The sequence below is a fragment of the Puntigrus tetrazona genome, chromosome 18, assembly GCF_018831695.1.
Source record: "Puntigrus tetrazona isolate hp1 chromosome 18, ASM1883169v1, whole genome shotgun sequence".
In the NCBI taxonomy this organism is placed as follows: domain Eukaryota; kingdom Metazoa; phylum Chordata; class Actinopteri; order Cypriniformes; family Cyprinidae; genus Puntigrus; species Puntigrus tetrazona.
In genome coordinates, this window is record NC_056716.1 from 13,653,757 (window position 1) to 13,670,467 (window position 16,711).

The 16,711-nt window shown below is 37.2% G+C and overlaps 1 long non-coding RNA gene across 5 annotated transcripts in view; it reads left to right on the forward strand.

The window, feature by feature from the left end:
• LOC122323141 overlaps positions 1-16,711 on the forward strand; it is an 81,797-nt gene that overhangs the window by 41,698 nt on the left and 23,388 nt on the right. For all 5 annotated transcript variants that reach the window (XR_006246953.1, XR_006246954.1, XR_006246952.1 and 2 more), the window contains 2 exons: positions 106-246; positions 1,958-2,064. This is a non-coding gene — a long non-coding RNA (uncharacterized LOC122323141). The remainder of the gene's footprint in view (positions 1-105; positions 247-1,957; positions 2,065-16,711) is intronic.

Here is a 16,711-nt window from a genome sequence, read left to right on the forward strand (position 1 = left end):
ATGTTGACTGAGAGCGATTGGAGGCATGTATTGTCTTATGTGTGCGCTTCAGGAAACTCTTCACCTTTGCCTGTTTGTCTTTGCTTTGTCGTTTTTTTTTTTTAGAAACGAGGCAAAAAGGAGAGAAACCTGTACACCTATGACCACCCAAACACGGAAGTAACCAGGACACACCCGGAGTCATAAACCGTGGCGCGGGGCCAAACCTTTGCAGATACAGAAACAAAACATAAAGCGCGATTCCTGGTAAATGAGCAATAGTACACAAGGAAGGAGTAATAAACACCGTAGTAGAAAGAATGATGGGGATGTGTGCAATAACAATTATTCCCTATCTGACATGGTTTACTGCAGTAAAACAAAACACAGCGTCTGGCTTTTATTTGACCTAAAGAGACACAAGTGCGCTATATAGAAAGCTGTAATATAATAACACAAAAATATATACACTTAAATAATATGTCCGAGTCAGCGCCGCATCGCATATTTCACTCAGGGTTCGATAGATGTGGTGAAAGTAACCAGCCCAGGTTTTTGTTCTGAGCTCTCTGGCTCTGAAAGCGGCTGTGAAATAACCTGCACGTCAGGTTGGTGCGTTGGCCACCTGCGTCGTCTCTGACCAGGATGCGCTTTTGTGATCCCAAGGCTCGGAGCCGGCCATTGTCAGAGTCGTATAGCGTGGAAAGGCTCCAGACACAACCTGAACACACACCCGCCTCTGCTGGGCCTCGCCCTTCCCCGCGCGCTTCTCACGGTCAGACAGCAGCATCCCTCCGGCCGGAGCTACGCTTTAGCACAACGGTCCGATGCTTAAAGGAAATCTCTTTCGATAAACCATTAGCTCTTGATGCTTAGTGTACAGGATTTTAATTAGAATGAAATAAAGACGAATGCAAATGAAGCTCACAAATTGAAGATATGAATTCAATATTAAAATTGTATCATTTAATGTAATAATAATTCTCTGATGTTGATTAATGGTCACATAACTTGCAGTTAAATAAATAAAATATTTAATTTTTTTTTTTATTATGGCTTTTCATCTGCTCACAAAGATTTTTTTTTTGGCATGAATTTAAAGTTAATTTTCTTTTTACTTTAAAACCTAATTCAATCCGTACATTTGCAGATAAACCCTTATTATAGCACTGAATAATGATTTTAATAAGTTAAATTGCATTAAGACTCCTAACTTTAAAACATAACGTCAGCTGTGATAACCTGTAGTAAAACGTTTCAAGAAGGTCCCATTAATGCATTAACTAGCATCATTTATTTTGTTAACACTAGTAAAAATTTTGCTTTATTGATAGCGTTGAAAATATTGAAATTTATATTAAGACGAATGCCTTTCCTTTGTTAATTCATGTTAACTAATGTAAACAAATGAAACCTTAGCGATGCAGATAACTTCTTGCAAAGAACTATAATATTTAAAGGAATAGTTCACCCAAAAATGAAAATTCGCTGTTTTGGGTCACCATTGACTTCCATAGTAGGAAAAACAAATACTATGGAAGTCAATGGTGACCCAAAACGGCCAGGTTACAAACTTTTTCAAAATATCTTCCTTCGTGTTCAACAGAATAAAGGTTAGGAAATACTCAAGGGTGAATTTTCCATTTTAGGTAGACTATTCCTTTAACTGAATTGATTGGCTTACAACTTTAAATGTTCTAATTCATTAAAAAAGCGTTCTATTGTGTTCTGTGCTAGACTAGACCTGTCACTGCTTGCATGCCGCTCTCTATTGTTCTCATCATTTGTAAGTCGCTTTGTATAAAAGCATCTGCTAAGTGACTAAACGTAAATGCTGAATCTCAAATAAAGTGATTACCCTTTAGTTTCTCTTAACCCGAAATTCTATACTCCACTGAAATAATCTGAAATCCTCATTGTGAAGGGTTGAGTTCAGTTCTGTATAACCTGACAGTGTTTTCTAACCCAATGTTGGCAGGGTCGTCAGCGTGGGCCTGCTGATCTCAGTACGAGTGGGAGAGCAAGAAAGCAAGAGAACAAGGATCTGAACAGTTTGTTCACCCGGGTGAAGGCTAGAAGATCAAGGTGGGTCACTGTGGAGGAGGGGATCGGGGGTGTGGGGGTGCAGGGTGGCATGAGTAACTCATTACCCCGCCTGGTCGAACAAGGACGGTGAGCGGGAAGAGGCGGAGCGGCAGAAACCTGCGTATTGATCCGGTCTTCAGTGTGTGACCCACTCACTCTCCATGACACAGTGTGATAAGCCGCGATTGAGCAACAGGACTGCGCAGACTTCAAAAACCAGTTGAAATTAAAGTGGAATCGGTGTTAAATGCACGCAACGCGCACACTGAAAGTCCGATTTTGAAGGTCAGGCAGACCTGCCACAGCCATCGCGCGCATTATCAAACCCATCAGCTACAGTTGTGCTGAATAAATGATACAGTCAACGCTTTGTTTGTTTAGGATTAAATCAGCCTTAGCGGGACAGGAGAGGCCGTTTTCAAAAATGTCCGAGCGGCAGCATGCTGACATGCGGTGCACTAGTGCTTTGGGCGACCTGAGATTGAATCCTAGCTCACGACCCCTTCCTGTGATCAGAATGTCATTCTCAATACATAACTGAAGTTTCACAAGTTTCAGACGATGATTATTTGAATGCAAAGCATGCATTTTCACATGCATGTTAGATTAAAAATGTAATATAATAATAAATAAAATCTATCTATCCATCGATAAACCTGATTATTCTAAATATATACAAATGTTCAAAATGTGATTTACAAAGCATAATTGTAGATGTGGTGGGACTTTTTCGCAAATTTCAGAAAAAGAAAAATGACAAAAAAAATAGGTAATAGATTTTTGTTTACCGTCATGCAATTAAAAAGAAAGAAAAACAAAATAAATGTAAAAAATGTCATTTATTTTGCTTGTTTTTGTTTTTTAAGGATCTGCATGAGTCCACTCTTATCATAAAAATAGACATAAAATGTATAAAATTTCAAATATATTTCATATATATATATATATATATATATATATATATATATATATATGTGTGATATATGTGTGTGTGTGTGTGTGTATATATATATATATATATATATATATATATATATATATATATATATATATATGAAAGTGCGTTTACACTTTAATTAATAATAATAATTAACACCCTTTAATGTTTCTTGTTCTTAATATTTTTGTTATGCAGTAACCATTTCATAAAAGGTACTTAAAGTCATGCTAATGATTATAGTCATGGCTCGGTGGGTCGCAGGCACTCGGCTTTGCATCTGGCCTAATGTTTTTCAGCTCAGCCCTCTTATCTAGCTGATTGCTTAAAAGTGATGTATAATATTTTCGGCGTTGAAATACTTCTCCAATCTCCAATCCAGCAGCTCTATAGTGTAAAAGGCACGTAGGAGCGGGCCGGATACCGTTATATGCTGATGAATCTAGGCCCGTCTCTTAGTAACGGCAGGTCGTTGATATCTGTGCAACACCTCCTGCAGTTCTCCCTCTGTTTTGCGGTCGTTCTCTCTTCCCCCTCTCTCCCGGTCATGTCTAGTCTTATCAGCTGCTGTCCTTGGCCCCCACACCTGTAACAGAGGGCCACAACTCAGCACAGGCTACTCATTAACCAGCGTTTCCTCCTGCACAACAGACACAGCTGAGTCTGGTCCGGGCTTCGGCCGCACAGTGGTTTACGGGCTTTGGGTCAGAGAGCAGCTCACGACAACACCTAATATATTACGTTTTAGCCATATGTATTTTCTCCACTGATTTGTTTAGGGGTGGGGCTTTTTTTGAAGTTGTAAATAAAAAAGGAAATCAGGCTGAAGTATGCTTGACGAGAAAATAATATTTCAGTCTTCCTGCTTTAAAATTTCATGTTTAATTTGACGCTCTTTTGTGTAAATCTTACGCTTCCACCAATTCAAAACTGGACTAAATTGACCATATTGTGCTTTTTTAGAAATTAAAAAAAGGCATTTAATTTTACAAAATGCATTAACCAATGTTAATAAATATTATTGTAAATTAATTCATTTTGTTATTTTAGCTCGTGGCTAATGTTGTGCGCTTTGCCAAACTACAATATGTGCTTTTATAGTCTCTTTTGCATGCGATCCCTACTGGGATGAATACATGGCAATTTCTTCTGTATTTACATTTTTGTTTGGGCAAATTTGTACTGCATTGAACCTCTGCAATGATTTTCACATTTACTCAACAAAAAACCCAATAGGATTTTCCTGCTGGTTTTTGGATTAATTTAGAATAATAATAAAAAACAACAACATTGATTTCAGGACGTTGAATCCAAATACGCGAACTATTGTGGCATGCAAGACCTACAAGCAATGCATTGTATATAGAAAGCAAGTAAAATCCTGGACATTTTAGGCAATTTAGACCAGATGCTTTAATGCAGTGTGTAATACAGCTCCATAATAAGCTCTAAGTAAATGAAACCATCCTACAAAGTTTTAAATCTGAAAGTGCACCTTGCGTGAAGTTATTGCCCCTCAAAAGAACTAATCCCAAGCCATTTGGCTTGTTGGTCTTCGTGCATTGGTCCGGGTGAAAATGTAAATTCACTCTTTGCCACTACGTGCCGCTGTTAATTTGTTTAGCATCACTGCGCTCACGAAGGCTGCTTTGTCAGACGTTACAGGCATGATGGGATGAAGATGAGACCAATTGGAGCAATCGCTGCAAATTAGCGTCACGCAAGGATTTGGAAAAAGGAATCATTGAGTGAATCGTTTGGGAGCAAATACCGTAAAAAGCAATGCATATAATAAGACAAAGTGTTTTTGGACTTTGCATGTATGTCAACCTGTTGTTGGGGACTCCCAAAACCCAAATATGAACCTTTCATGACTTTATTTTACTGGCCAATTCCCACTATTAACTGACTTAAAGAAGTCACACTTACTTAAGTGTGAATTTTGCCCCAATAACCTTTAATTTTCCCCTTATTAAATGTTAGTAAGGTAGTTGTTAAGATTAGGCATGGGGTTGGGTTAAGGGATCTATAATATGCAGAATAAGCCATTAATAAGTGCTTTATAATTATAAAGAAGCAGCCTATATGCAAATAAGTAAGGAAGGTAACAGCGAGAGCTGGTCCTTATAATAAAGCGTTAAGGTAGAGTCGGGGAAAACGCCCCTCTTAAGAACTGTGAACATTGTTTTCTGTAAAACAAAGGTTAAATGGGTTTAAAAAGGTTAGCATGGTTTTAGGGACACTGACATAAATCATAAACCAAGTATGAAAAATGTCCATGGTTTTCTTGTTATTAGATCTTTTTTTTTTTTTTTTTTTAAACAAACATTACACCTGTACCAAGAGGGCGTTTCACCTCACCTACGGGGAAACCCCCACGGGTGGAGTAACATACCCCCCAGTCAAACTACCTGCTTTAAACACTCACAGCAACATCAGAGTACATGCGGTTCTAGCTTAAAAAAATTATAATAGCCTATTTTAAGAAAAAAGCTAAATTTAGGTACTGAATATTTTGGTAACACTTTACAATAAGGTTCATTAGTTGGCATTATTTAACTACATTTTGAACTAAGATTGAACAGTGCTTCTACAATCTAATGCTAATTTCAGCATTTACTAATGCTTTAATAATGAATAAAAGTTGTGCTTGTTGACATTAGTTAATGCACTGGGAAAAAACTATGTACGACTGAATTTTTAACATTATTGTATTAATTAACATGATCAAATAATGTTAATGTTAACAAATGACACCTTATTGTGAAGTGTCACCAATATGTTTAATCAACCAACGAGGTAGAATATTTAATAAAAAAACGATTTAATCTTCAGAGCAGAAAAACTACGATAATTGCCCCTGAGGGCGTTTTACCCCAGTGACTATAATGATATTTTTATTAAATAACGCACATCTACAGGCTGTTCTCATATCATATATAACTGTGATTTTATACAAAACGGCAAGCTTTTTTGTAAATTTTCGATGAAAGCTGGTTTTCTATCGCTCTTCTCAACGTAGTCCTTCACTTTTCACTTTATCTTGTGGTTATTTCGGGAAAAACTGTTTTACCCCACTACACTCAACCGTTCAATAAATACATAAACCGGATAGACCCATAAAAAAAACTCCCAGTTTTCCACATAATTTGTATTTTATAGTTGTCATGTTGCAAGTGCCTCTCCCGTCGTATCTGGTGACGCAATCTTCCTTGTAAAGCTTTGGGTTTTCTTCTACCTGCTTTCTTCGGGTTCCTGAAGGAATGTTGCCGTAGCCGTGGAAGAACGGATTGCTTTTGTTGGGGTGGAGCTCAGACGCGTTCATTACGGAAAGATCTTTCATTTCACCTGCTGGGGGGTTGTGCTCCGGCCCGAGACTTGACCAATCATTAATAAAGATGGTATGTGACTGTGTTATCAGTTGGCTTTGGGCCAGGCCTGTGAGTGGGGACTGAAAGAGCGTTATCTGTCCACCGTGGACGACACGAGCACCTCTTAACCTCTCCAACTTTCACAATAAATGCTCAAGAGAACACTTACCCCAAGCAGGGGTCGCTCAATAAAGTGTAGTTTGCGAACCCTTATTTGCATGCTTTGCCCACTGCGCGTCAGAAATAACCCCAAAATGTGTCATTTGCATTAGTTCCAGCTCTGCCTCGGCATGTGCGGCGAGTCACATTTAAATGGACCAAACGATCGATAGATTATCGAGAAGGACATTCAGAGAAGAACAGCTTGTTTTTCTACACTTCTCTTCAGAATTTAAAGAGATAGCTCCCCCAGAAACGAATTCAAAAATTGGTGTTTTAAAGCAGACTGGCTTTCGTTTGGAAAAATACTGCACTCCAGAGAAGCAAGAAAGTCCGCTTCGGCAGCTTCAGCTTTTTCGATGAACAATCCCTTTAAGCGCAGGCCTAATAAATGATGTTGTTTGATTAATAAATGAGCTTTCCCGGTTAACAAAGCGTGGTGCAATGCTCTTAGTCACATATGAGTAAAAGGAAGATCAATGATCAGTGATTTGGTGGATTTTAGATCCTTTAAGTCGTAACCGCGTACTGATCCTCAGCCAAACTCGGCGTGTTAGCTCAGCGCTTCTCTCTTTGGTTTCGCCATACTTTCATCAAACACGGACTCATCTCTAGGTCATACGGTACATCACGACTCCTTCATTCGTGTAGCACTGAGAGAAAAGGAGGCGAACACTTGGCTTGAATCCAATGCTTCTTTCTCAAAGCTGCTGAAACTCAGTGGGTCTGGTACACTGTTGCTCCGGTCACGTTGATGTCTGGAGACCTTCCTGGTTAATCTTTAGGCTCTGTCCCAGGGGTCCTGCACGTTAATGTACACATTAGTACTGTCAAATACTTAATTACAGATGTTTTAGCTTACATTAAATATTTGTATATTTATTATGTATATATAAATACACACTCATACGGTATAGATTTAGAGAATATTTACGTTTATACATTTTTAGATTCTTATTTTATATTATATATAAATACACTTCATATATAAACATATTTTTTCTTAAATATATGCATGCGTGTGTTTGTATTTCTATATGCATAATAAATATAATTAGTATACACGTATTATGTAAACAAAAGTTTTATTTGGGATATTTATTTAAATATTCGAAAGCAATATGAATAAATTAATAAATAATAAATAAACATTAAATTCTCCCACTACGGTGCAAATTTATTTAACTGAAATATCCAGAATAAAATGAGATTTTATAAACTTTTTACATGTTTTTTGAAACATCCTTTTCAAAAAACTGTTTCTGTATGAAAATTATGCCAAAACCGATGGACAGTCATGACAAAATATTAAATATAAAATAAAATAGTTTATAATTTCACAGAGCTCGGATGATCATAGTTTTGAATATAAATAAGAATGAGAATAGATTAATTTCCATATAGTGAGGTTCTGGACAGCAATCAAATCTAGAGTCACTAGTTTTTATTAATACTTATTAACAAATTAAAATAATATTTCCTGTTTTCGTTTTAGTTAAGTTGTTTGCTTTTTGTTTGCTTGTGTATTTTCATTAGTTAGTTTCATTAGTTTCAAGGTATGCTTTATTTTAGTAACAAACGTTTTTTATTTTTGTCAGTTTTTGCCATTAAAAACCATTGACTATAACTTTTGTCTCAATAAATCTCTAATGTGCCGCTTATTATTACATAGTATAGCATCTGTTAAGTTTATGCATTCGGTAAAATTAGGGTTGTAGAATATGGTCATGCAGAATATGTGCTTAACAAACAGCCAGTATGTTAATAATAGGCATGCCGATAAGCACAAAGTTAATGAGATTTGGCTCCTATACCAAAGTGTTACCTATATTTTATACCTAAGTAAAGATGTGACCTTCATACAACAAGAAGAATTAAAAAGCTGTATGTTGGGGCAGTACAGGTTTTGGTCAGCGTGTCCCTCGGCTGTCCCATCACAAAGGTGTCTGTGCTCCTGAGAGTGGATGTGTGTTTGCATTTACGTGTGCTGGATTACACGGGCCCTTTCAAGAGCAGTAATGAGAAGTGAGCTTACACTTACCCGACATCCCGCTGTTGGTCAGGGCAGGGCTGACTCTCACAGAGGCCTCTAGTTGATCCCATTAAAAGCAATCAGCCTACTGTTTGCACAGTGGTAAAAGCTTTAAAGCGGCCCTCCTCTCCCGCTTGCTCTCCCGGCCAGGTGCGGGGCCCTTCACTTCTCTAAAGCACTCACATACTGCACACACTATATACTGTTATTCTGCTTCACGCAAGACGCCCGATGCATGTGCATTTACATTGCCTCTGTTCATTACAGATATCAAAATCCCAGAAAAACTGCGTATGTGAAAGAAAAATCACAAATAAGATCGGTTTAATTTGTTATTTTATTAAACGGTGATTAAAGCCTCACGCTTCTAAGAGTTTTGTCTTAATAATGACTTAAACTGTGCTGTGATTTGCATAAAATATCTCAATAACTGGTTAATAAGATTCAACTGCATTACATGAACTAACAATGAAAAAACATTTGATCAATTCCATTTCAAGTTCTCTCCAATAATTACTAAAACATTATTAAAATCGAAAGTTGTATCTATTTATTTTAACACGAACTAACAATGAAAGAAACGCAACATTTTTACTTTTATATAATGTGTTAATTATATGATCAATAACAAAACAACAAGTTATGTAACAAAATATGTTTTTCCGTTATTTTAATTAATTTCGTTTAACCAATTTTGGTAACACTTTGTGTTAAGGTGTCATAACACTGAGTAATTACCTAATTATGTACTTAATGGTAGCCATTGTACTCACATGAAATAAAATGTACTTATCATGTAAGTAAGTTACTGTAATTAGTGTGTAATTATGTAGATGTAACAGATAGATACTGTTACACATATGTTACAGACCGAGTCTGTTACACAGATACTTACACTTAAGTACAATCTAGATACGCTTTATTTTAAGTAGCTTATGTCTTTGTACTTGAATTTATAATTATGTTGTATAAAATCTGCGACACATATGTGACAATCTTTTGGTTACATAAGCAGCTGTGTAACAGACTCGATCTGTAACAAATTATGTAGCAGTAACCGTCTATTAGATCTACATAATTACAAACTGCAGGTACTGATCCATAACTTCGTTTCATGGCAAGTGCGTTTTGTACTACTAATGTCCACTAATTATGGACATCTTAAAATAGCAAAAGTGTTACCCTAATTTCATTTTAATCTTAAATAAGTTGAAATGACCAAGTTGATTCAGCTTATTAAGCGAAGGCCTTTTTTTCCATTTCAGCAATATTTTATATTACACGGCTAACGAAGGGGACCTCATTGCAAATTATTACCAGCATCTATCTCAATATGAACGAAACGGATCAAGATCCGTCTCTAAATCTCTTCCCGAACAGACCTTAACATTTAAATCACACGCACGAGAACTCATTAACCGACCAAATCATTTTAAGATCGAACAGCATATGCTGAGCTATAAAATGCTTGATCGGTCACAACAGAGCGCCTCCTGTTTTTTAGTCATTCGCATTCTAGTGCCAGCCTCATCTTCACGCCGAACGCATGGTCAAAGCTTTCTCCGAGTTCTGAAAAGCGCTTGTTGTGCTCCCATCATTGTCTCCGTCAGCGGCAGCATCTAATCAAGCGCTCAGGCGTCAGTGAACAGAGCCTGCCGAGTGAGCAAACACTCTCTACAATACCTCACCCGCCATTCCCGTTTCCCTTCTCTCTCAATCCCCTCTGTTTCTCATTGTATTTACCTGGGTGATCTCTCTCCGCATCCCTTCTTCATTCCTCTCAGGACTCCACCCTTCTGCTGATAAGACCGAGGACAATCAGAAACACTCCACTGTTTACTCCAGTTAAGAACTCTAAAACCAACACCAAGAAAAGAAATCTGACACTAAAACCTCTCCATGAAATCCCGATCGTTGATAATGTAAAGCCGTCTTTCGCTCTCTAGCCATCTTATTTTTTACATACGAGGCATTTGAAGAGAAGCTGTGTTTGATATTGTAAAGTGCTTTTTATCGAAAGATTATTTTGCTGCATTCAAAATACTTTATATTAGTCATTCGTAAGATTTTTCACAGAAAAATGGCTTGCGTTGGTGTTGATGAAATGAATATAAGATCAGGTGAGACTTGTCAAGATCAAATTTCAACCCCGGGTCAAAAGAAGAAAAAAAAAAATGAAATGTTTACATTTGCCTAAAGAAAAAAGAGGCATATTTAATTTGGTTATATTATTTGCGTATAAATTAAACACTTTCATCCCTAACTCTCTTGAACAATTCTTAATGTATGTATAATATAAATCATATTAAGCATAAAGTATTTCTACATCAGTAGCATTGATCACAGTGCCTTTATATGTTTACCATCATTAAATATTTGTGATAAACAATGCATTTTTCCACTATGATGCAGAAAATATGACCTTTTTACAGTAGTGAAAACCTAATAACAATTACCATTTAAGAAAAACCCCTCAAAAGTCAATTGCATTCATTTCATGAACACAAAATGCAAAAAAATGAAGTTCTCAGAGTTTGAATGCCATTTTTCAAACATCGTAGTTTTTTTCACTATAATGCAAGTAGCGTTTTCGTGCGAGTTAACCAATTAATTGTATCCCGTGTCCTTAAACTGACCCAAAGCCGCGTGTAACGGCCGTAATAACAGGCAGGTTTAGCGTCCCGTGCTCTGAGGGTCAGGGACAGAGCTCTAAGCAGCACGGCGCAGGTCACTCCGGTCCCGAAGACCCTCCACCCACAAGCCATATTGAGCAAACAAGACGAACAAACAGCGGGGTGTGCCTCAGATACCCCTCTCTGTCTCTCGTCTCTCCATCTCCAGCGCACTCCGCCCAGAGCCCAGGCCATTAGCAAACACTCCGAACAAAGGGGCGGATGAATAATCGGAGGGAAATGTCAACGTTTCATCATGGCCGCCCGACTGCGGCAGTTATCCATTAACCACACAGAGAAGTGCTGTATCGGCCAGCCACCTAAAGCACAGCGCTGCAGTCAGACGCACACGTTTCCCCTTAGAGAAGTAGACGGAGAAAGAGGATGATGAGCGAAAGACTAGAGAACAATGACAGACACGCATTCACACAACGTCGGGTCTGAAACGGATCAGTTCTGATTGGAAAAATCATAGACGAGATCTCTTTAATTTCCCTATGGCTTTTTGAGAGACTGAAATCTGTTTCTCCTGAAAAGACAAAAATTCATTATTTTTACAGCTCTACAAATGATTACTGTATTTTACCGTATTTATGTAGTTTTTGGACAAGCTCATGTGAATGAACCGCTGTAAATTTTTTATAACATTAACATTACCTGCAAAATATTACCTCTGAAAAATCTGAAAAAGTTTGTTCAATATGTTCGGGCTGACTCAAGCAAATTTATGTAAAGTAGAATATACTAAGTAACCTGAACTTAATTTTTATGGGTCGATACATTTGCAAGATTTCTTCAAGTAAAGTTAAGCAATTGAAATTTACAGATTACATTGGCCCCTTAGCAGTGTTATTAACTTTAGTTAACTAAAACTAAAACCATAAAAACATGTTATTACTTAAAAATAAATTAAATTAAATATAAAACAACGTATTTCAGATATAGTTGACAAAGCAACATTTCTCATTTAATTTCAGTTTAAGTTGATACTAGAATTAAAAATAATAATTAAAAAAATGACTGGAAAGAAAATATGAAATAAAAATGTATTTCAGATATAGTTGCCAAGGCAACAGTCCTCAATTAATAACAATAACAATGAATAATAATTAAAAAATACAAAAAAACCCAGCAAAAAATACTACAAATTAAAAACGTTAACTTTTAGATGCTCACTGCAAAGTGTTACCAAAACGATAAATAACTAAGTTCCCGGAGATATAAAAGAGCAACAACCGAACAATAAAACAGTTCTAGAACTATAACTCGCTAACAATTTTCTCCAGTAGCTTTTTTGCAAACATCGTCTCTCTTCCTTCCAGCTAACATCCACTGATGTAAATGAGGCTCCAATCTATTTATTTGCTTTCATTACATAGGAGCACTGTACAAAAGACAGTGTGTTGAGCCCAGAAGGTTTGGGGGAGGGAGACCCAGGGTTTTTTTTTTTTTTTTTTTACATTTTTTATTTTTATTCCGAATGCAGCCGAGCCGAGGATCTGGAGAGCCAGAGGCCGGCAGCACAGGTAAATAAGATGTCTAATTCATGGAGCGGATGTTTTGAAGGAAACTGTCTGAGGATGTCGCTGTGCAGAGCCCGCTCTCTCTCAGCTGCCGTGGCGTGCGAGCGCTCGTGAGTGTTTGTGCCAATACGAGTGGCCCGAAGAAGTATTTGGACTCTTAAAGTGTAAAAATGCATTAATCGCTGCATCGCTTAATTGTATCAAACCCGCACGCGACTTGTTGTGTGCTTCAGTTCGTAAAAGTACATTTTTAAAAAACTACTTGCTGCTGATAATGATATTAAAGAAATAAAAAGCACTTACTGTAAGTGCATTTACAAGAGCACTTTATAATTAAAAGCTTTGCATTTTTAATCATCTTTAAAGAGCTACACTCATACGAACTAAAGCACATATAAAATGCTTGATTTCATTTTGAACTGCTGTGTGCATTTGATCATATTTCTTGTTAATATATTTTGAATGCACTACATTGCAACTTTATCATTCCAAATATGTGATTACTTTACATATTTCTTAATACACGACAGAGAAAAGTATATTTCAGTTTATTTAAGTTTAGTTCACATTTAAGTATATTATTTCGGTAACACTTTAGCAGTAGTTAATGTTATTTTCAGTTGTGTTTAAGATTAGCTAATGCTTTGAGAATTTACACAAACAATTTAGCATTTTTGTTAACTAACATTAATTAAAATAGCCTAACAAATGCACCATTGTTAGTTAATACATTAATGTTAACAAATGAAGTGTTACCGTTATTTCCATTATAAGTACGCATTTTAAGTTTTATAAGTGTGCTTATTTTTCAGTAATGTCAGAAAAAGTGGCATTTCTAAAAAATATAGTATGTAAATAATAGATGTAAATGATCAAAATAAGAATAAAAGTCATTTATAGGTTTTTTGGATCTTGTTGAGGGTTAATGCGACGAACCACACCTGTGCAGATGTGGACTATCAGACACTTTAACTGGGCCAAATACTTCTTGACGCCAGCATGACCAAATATATATTTCTGTCCTATTCATCATCAGTTAAAACGAACGGCAAGAACGTAGCTTGGCAAGGCAGGCTGTTCTTTTTCCGGTCATTAGTGTTTTTGAGGCAGGTAAGAATACTTCCTCAAGGAGCGATGCTGGAAAGTTAGCGTCAGGACAGCTGAAGTATGGAGGCCCTGAGCGAAAGCCCGTTAAACTGAGCTGACCCACACATTCAAACGCTATTTATCCTTTCCTATTTGTTCACCTATTTATGTTTCGAGTGGGAAGGATTTTTTCAGCTCGGAATGTCTGTATGACAGATAGAAAGAGAAGGAGAGAACAGTGAATGAGCCGCTGTTATTTATTTGGTTTGGAGCAGTGAAAAATCAGCCGCCGTATCACTAATTCCGTCTCCCCCCGGCCACCGGACGAATGAAAGCGCTCTGAGAGCCAAACAGACCAGAGCAGTGTGTGTCGGACTACAGTGGACGTACAGCATCCAGCCGCTGTCACACACACTCACACACACACACACACACACGCTCTCTGTCTCGCGCACAAACACTCACACTCGAGCAGAGGTGTCAACCGCACCGCACCCATTCAATGGAAGCAAAACACTGCTGTTTGTGCTTTTATGATTTAAAAACACTCGTACGTGCAGCTATTACATAAAACACATCAAATGTTCAAATAACATTTTTTAAATATTAAATATTTTAAAATATATATTTATATTTCGAAAAAAATATTTTAGAAAATATAATAATAATATAATAATTACCTTGATTTCTCAGGTATTTTGCATATATTAGTTCAAACTGAAAACCTTATAAACTATTTACTGAAGTTTTTTATTTTTTGTAAAAATGTTATGTTATTAATATGTTATAAATATGGCAAAATTCACATAAATATATTATTATAAATAAATGCAAGAGCTCTCTCTCTCTCTATATATATATATATATATATATATATATATATATATATATATATATATATATATATATTATATTATATAGACATTTTGCAAACGGATAATTCTCAAAAATAGTGTAATTAAAAAAAAAAAAACTCAGCTAACTAACACAATAAAACACAATGAAAGATGACAATGCAATAAAAATAAAGTGTTTATATAGACATATATGTGCATACAATAAATCAATCATTTTTTGGTGGTCTAGTCAGTGGAAAAAACATGAAGAAATTATGTATTGATTCATTTTGAAATGCGTGCACATTAAAAAAAAAAAAAAAAAAAAGCGCTGAACTAAACGACTGGCAGACTTTGGCTAAATAAAATGACAAGACGGCTTCTCATGGTAAGAGAAAGCCATCAGATGATACAGTGAGTGAGAGAGAAGGAGAGCGCGACAGGAGAAGGCTAAAAGGTTGAGTGAAGTTTAAGCAGCCGTGAGTCATGAATGAGCACACATTGTTAGCTCACTGAAAATCCTCACAAGTTCCTGGAAAAAAAAAAGTCCTGCGTGACACCAGGATGCAAGACAGAGCTGAAAAAAGAACAGAGGAGAACACAGCTGTGCTTCTGCTAACATTGCAGCTCCGGCGTTAATCTACAGAGCAAACCGTCCTCCCGCCGCCAGCACTAACCTACACAAAGACTGACGTGATACGTGCACGCCTTGCATTAGCCCGAAGACAGCTCAAGATTAGTCTCCCTATTCAACCGAGCTGTTTTTTCGTCTCATCCCTTTCTCTGTTTGTCATCTTTTTCTGGCCTTCGCCTTTCCTTCATTTGAATAAAGTACACAGCTCGTTTACGGGAACTACCGAGGAAAACCATCACTCCCGGCCCCTGCTTTCCGCTCTCACACTCTCCGCCTTTTTCCAAATGGTTTTTGCGAAGCTCGAAATGTTTTTAATTTTACTCCACGCACCTAAGAAACGGACGGCGGTGAAGAAGCAGGCTAAATATAAACCCGTAAAAGGTAGCTTTGTGAAGAGAGCGAGAGCTAGAGACATTCTCCCTGCGGCCTAACTGCAAGGAAGGAGCCAGGGGCCGAATTTTTTGCCCTCAATGAAAGAAGCGATTGTCCGGGGCCCTGCAGAGCCAGGAAAGTTACCCCAGTGGTCTGCTCCTATCTGGCAGGAATGCAAAAGAGAGAAAGAGCGGGGCTCAGACAGACCCGCATTCGTTCGGTCGGATGCCTTCCACCTTTCAAGAAAAAAAGCAGCTTTTGAGGTGTTTATAAATATCACCTGTGAAGCGTGCAGCGGGCCGACTTAAAATGAGAGTTTCAAAAAAGACTCTGCGCTTGTTTGTTTAGACAGCGGCCGGAGAGAGCGGGACAGGGGAAGAGAACAGGTATTTTAGGAGCAGACTTCATTGAGAAGAAGGCCCCATTGATGATGATGATGCTCTTTGGAGAATACGTAAACGCTCGCTTCGACCCGCCACGGACATCCCTGTTGTGCTATTTTGTTATTTTTCACCTGGCAGATGATAACAAGGATTCATTTTTCAATGCATTTTGGCACGGAAGTGATTTCCAAGCAAACCCGACTATGCTAAGCTAAGCTAAAAGTAACTCTTCAGAAAAAGTAGCTAGCGACTCTAAACTATACATATCGCGCGATATATTAAAAACCATAAACTGTAATTTGCTCAAACATCTGTTTATTACACAAACATCTCCAAAGGTGCTTCTTAAAAAACTGAAATCTCTTTCAAATCCCTTTTTCTACTCACACACACACGTACACATGCTAGTAGGCTATTTGTGGTTTATGGGGACTCTCCATAGGCATATCATTTTTTTTTACTCTTTTTTTTTTTTTTTTTTTTTTTTTTGGCTTAAACCGTATGTGCTATTGCCTTACACCAACCCTAAACCTTACACAGACACACACACACACACACACACATTTATATTAGCTGCCAAGAAAACCGATTCATACAAGATAAATGGAAACAAAGTCAACAGGAAAAAATTCTAAGAAGTGC